Source organism: Xenia sp. Carnegie-2017, unplaced genomic scaffold (assembly GCF_021976095.1).
Source record: "Xenia sp. Carnegie-2017 unplaced genomic scaffold, XeniaSp_v1 HiC_scaffold_19, whole genome shotgun sequence".
Classification (NCBI taxonomy): Eukaryota; Metazoa; Cnidaria; class Anthozoa; order Malacalcyonacea; family Xeniidae; genus Xenia; species Xenia sp. Carnegie-2017.
Genome location: NW_025813481.1, coordinates 8,128,658 through 8,133,891, shown reverse-complemented (window position 1 = coordinate 8,133,891; position 5,234 = coordinate 8,128,658). Strand labels below are relative to the sequence as shown.

Below are 5,234 nucleotides of genomic sequence, written 5' to 3'. Positions count from 1 at the left end.
TGCTACCAGTTATTTATTTTTTCAAAAAATCAGCGCACACGCTTGACGGTTATCGACTGCCTAATTTTGATTTCAAACGGATTTCAACGAAACAAGCCCTAAATGTGAATTTGAATGTGAGCAAAATAACTTTAAAAAGATGTTTCCAGCAATGGCGTAGCCAGTATTTTCTGTCAAGTGGGGCCAGTTAGAAGGGACGGAACATGACTATCGTTTAAAGAACGTAATGTGCCCCTTCCCCAGTGGGTACGTAACTGGTTTCTACATATAAAATAACACATGAAACGTTAGATTAGGACACTATAATTCTAACAAAAAAGAAGAAAATCTTTGGCACAAATGAGTGCTGGTTTGGGTTTGAGTATGAAAAATTTCCGATGATAATACATGTATTAGGCAAATACCGCTGAACACTTATACAATATTTATATAATTTATATCCATAATTCCGATGAAGTATCGTAAAATATATCCCATTTCAAGGTAGTGTGTAAAGTGGAAGAGATTTGAAAGGAACGTCGTGTGATCCTTGTGGAAACACATCCATGAAACCACTGATCTACATAAAACTGTTGTCATTATTGAATGATTGAATCACTTGAATACAGAGTATTCAACGATCATGCTTAATTTTCTGACTTTCAAGTTTCAAGCGCTTTTATTTACAGTTTCCTGCTTGTTCTTGGCCGCTAGGTAAGTATGAGAAAGTGTCGACTATTTTTCCTGCGATGAATCGTTCGACATTTTATAAATGTTGTTGAACGAGGTATTTTTACTCTAGTGAGTCTTGTTAGTTGGCCGCCGCGTGGCACGTGCGTCGCTGAACGAAGTTGTTTGACCAAATTGAAATGAAATTTTGCCTTGTTAAATCGGACTGTTGTTATCTGGTGGCTTTCTTCCTAACTTAAATAAAAACGAAAGGTTTTCAGAAATTTGTTTGTATGTATGACACTTGTTCAGATTCGTTAATTTTGTCTTCGTCGTGATGAACACAACGTGAGGGCTATACTGTTTCTGAGTTCACTGATTTTATCACGTAGAATACTAATTGTAGTCATTCTTGTTCTGAGCAAAAGAAGTTACATTTTAGCTTTGTATCTAACATACATGTTTTGGTCGATCACTACTTCAAACTGCTGAATTTTGAAAAACAAAGTGGCTATTTTTACGGCACCCATCGGTCTACAAATAATTGCTATATGTTTGTAGATGTAGATCGTCCAGGTTAGTAGAGTCCCGAGAAGGACTGTTGTTGTTGATGTTGACTGACATTTTGGCAACCTTAGCGGTAATCATCTTCAGAGTCAAAATGTAGCTAGTCTACTTCATTTTCAGTTAGGGTCAGGTTTGGGTTTGGGTTAGGTTTATGTAAGTTTTTAAGACATAAATAGTTATCTGCCGTAAGAATAGAAAATCTGTGTGGCATTATGGGTGCCATAACTATAGCCACATCGTTTGAAAAAGTTCTAAGTTGGAGCCCCATCATAACTTTAATCACTATTTCAATTTCCTTTTTTTGTAGGTTTAATAAAAGTGCTGTCACAAAGAAAAATTTTAAAACAGACTAAGTTATTGAACCTTTGCTAAGATAGCTCATATGGTTGGATTGTATAATGGCAGCTCATCTCAGCTCCCATCAATGGTCCATTTAAAAATGTGAGTTTGTATCACACTCAGGAAATATTCCATTAGAAATTGTTCTCTAGTTCAAAAAAGCTCTCACTTATTGGAAAATAATAACTAAATGAAAGTGTGGTGGCATTCTGAGTGATGAGAAAATTCTGCACTTTTAAAATGACTGTCATTGTTTGACAGAATGAAAAAGATTATTTAAGTCTCTGACAGAATGGCATCAGGAATTTTTTAAATTTACTGTGCAAAGTAAAGGGATATGTTGCTCATTCTAAATTAGTGCAATTTTCCATTATGATTTTAGAGCGCAGAAGGCTGTACATGTGGTTTACATGTTTGAAAGGTAAAAGGGATTACAAGTTTAATAATATTTCTTAAACGATTGATGCACTAGAATTTCCTAACCTTGACTTCCTTCTTCTATCTGCAATGATGATAAAATTTTTTTAACTTTCGTTCTACTGAAGATGTTGATGAGTCCTACTATCTGAGCAGAAAGATGTTAATTTATAAGTAGTTGATGACATGACATGACATGGTCTGAAGTCTAATTCCAACCAAATTCTAAGGGATTATGTTTTTTATTGGAATAGAAAATGAACAATCGATGAATGAAAAGCATGTCCAAATTTTAAGAAAACAAAGTACCATCTTCTCTTTATTTTGAAGGCTTATCGATTTCGAAAAAGATGAATGATTTGCTTATATAATGATGCCATTCAATGGTAATTTTCAATTTATAGTTATGCAATAACAGTGAAGGTCACTCACATGCGCATGGCTAATAAATCTCAGCCATTTACCTGCCTAATGACCATAATTTTGTGTAGGTGTATTGACCATGAAAAATCTGCCAAAAATCCAAACAAGCAAAGTGCGCCGACTTGACATTGAAATGGCATTTTTGTCATCTTGACCATCTACTGGAAGTATCTCTACAATCAGTAAGTGCGAGTTCTTTTTTGTTGCAACTATGAAATGTTTCATAATCATCTTTAACAGAGTACATCTGTTCATTTGTAGACAACTGTGAGAATTGGGATGATTTTCGCATCCCAAGAAAATGCAGCCTTATGTGCCACATCCACCTACCATTTACAATTGAGAAAAGATTTGTTTGCAAAGTTTGTGGGTGTGCGGGTTTATGACAATCCTTTTGTTCCATGGATTTCTTTCATTGCATTAAACTTTTGCTTATCATCGTTTGTATGGAATTGACGATCCTGAGATGGATTGTGCCATCACAAATTTTTGTCTTGTAAGTATTTTAATTCGAGGATAGAATGTGTAGGTCTTGCAATGATGTTGAAACGAATTACTTCACCTGAACTTTTAGATGAAGAAAAGCGCTAACCTCTGAGCAAGCCTACCTTACTACATGGTGTTGTTTATTAGTCAAAAAAATTATTCCAAAATGTGGAAATTCCTAATTTATCTTTTTTCTTATGTTACAGCGTGACAAAGATTTACAATGCCTTACTTATACAGTTTTATGTACGTACTTTTAGATATACTGAGTGATGGTCACATTTGTCATTGACTTAGAGATTTGAAATGCGGATTCTGTAAGTGCATTTAACATGTTGTACAAACAATGCTTTAATTTTTAATACAGTAAACGTGACTAGGTTTGCTATATTTACTTTAAACATTAAGTTTCGTGCTTATTTACATTCTTAAGCAGTTAATTTGAGGGTGATTGTGTTACAGTTTGCTGACCAATGACATTTTGTGTTGGTGGTAAATCAAGTATGTATATTCTTATTCAAAAGCAGTGTTGACTTAATGTTTAAAGTAAAATTTAATCATTTGGCTTGCTTTGGGTGTTTTTGTTGAAGCCATACAAATTTTTCTTTATCTACATCAATGTAGCATTTAACAAGACAACATAAACCGGGCAGTTAAGCGTGGGAAAATTACCATATACTGCGCTTATGGCTTTCTGGCGCAGACTGCGCGCTGCAAAAGTGCAAACTTGCCCTCTGTCTTGTGTTCATGGCGGTTTTCAATAGAAAGAAGAAACTAAACTATTTTGTTCTCCTGACATATTATTAGCTTTGAAATGTTTACACATGCAAAAAGGTGGGTGTTTGGCCAGTGCTGAACGAAAAAATAAAATATTTACGCATGCAAAAAGGTGGATGTTTGGCTAGTGCTGAACGAAAAAATAAAATATTTACGCATGCAAAAAGGTGGATGTTTGGCTAGTGCTGAACGAAAAAATAAAATATTTACGCATGCAAAAAGGTGGATGTTTGGCTAGTGCTGAACGAAAAAATAAAGTATTTACGCATGAAAAGTTTGTTTTGGACTTCACTTCCTTTCATTGAATCCCAATGTCATAGAGAAAGTTACCCTTCTCGGAATATGTGTGTTTCTCAATATAATGATAAAAAAACTTCCACTCAAAGCTTCCACTTGAAAAAATGAAGATCGTGAAGAAAAACAAGCATTAAAGTGACAAAGAATTTACAGCTACAGTCTTTTAATGTCATATACTTTGTTTAGATGTCTATGTCCGGAGAACAGTAACCAATGCTTAGCACAGCAGCTTCTTGGACATCCTATTATCTCTCCAAATCTCATGTAGCACGGTTTAAGCAATAACATCACCTTACATAATCTTGACGCTGAAAAAGATCACGGTGGAAATCGAAATGGCCGTGATGATGGAGATGAGTATCCTGATTTGATGCCCATTTCTTTCGGCTACGCTGCGAGAAATTCGAGAGTTTGAAATGAATTTGAGGTGTTGCAGGTGCTTGAAAAAAGGAGTGTTTGCTTCAGGTATCAATTAAGGTAACTTATTATTACATTTATCTTTCAAATAAACAGTAATTTGGTCATGTGAAGGGAATTTTGTACGTGATTTGGAAATGCTTTATAAATGCTTAGCTACGTAATAAATTAGACTGCTGTCTCTTTGCGATCAAAACAATTCCTTTGAATCCGAAAAGTGTGCTGCTTAATGGCAAACTTACTCAAGAAGAGAAGTTACTTTCTAGATTGAATTATGAAAATATTGTAAGCTAAAAAGAAATTTACTAACCATAATGAATCAAAATTTTATGACATAAGGATTCAATTTATACGATACAAATTTCTTGGCTTATTAAATGTTATCTCTGTGGAAACTATTATAAAAAAGTAGATAATCTCCTTTTTCCATGAAGCCCATGGATGCTTTCTTTCATAACGAGAAAGTCGTATTGTATAAGCTGTCGTTCATCACGAGAGAGTTACGAGAAGGTTACATTGTAAAAGGTAACAAGTAAAAAACGTATAAACGTGCTTTTAGAGTTGGCTTAAATTGCATGTCAAAAAGTCAGAAGTTGTTTGAACCTTTGCAGTATCCTTGGATGTTCTAGTTTCTTTTATGAGAAGAATTCTTGTAAAGAAAAAAGACAAATTTTGAAAAGAAAAAATCCCGTTTTTGGTGCATGCCTCCCGATACCCCGAGATAGTTAAGCACTAGAGCGTCTCGTGTTAATTGAGGGAACCAGAGGATCCTTATTTGCCTTGAAGCCCATGGATGGTTTGCTCGTGATACATGAAAAACAGTAAATGAGAGAGTTAAATCAGAAAGATATAGACCAATAAAA

General features: G+C 34.6%; 1 non-coding gene across 1 annotated transcript; it reads left to right on the top strand.

Annotated features, from left to right (window-relative positions):
- The first annotated feature begins 2,926 nt into the window (after positions 1–2,926).
- LOC124439682 lies at positions 2,927–2,997 on the top strand. Its single transcript, XR_006946411.1, has one exon. It is a non-coding gene; the product is annotated as a small nucleolar RNA SNORD36 (small nucleolar RNA).
- Positions 2,998–5,234: the final 2,237 nt, after the last annotated feature.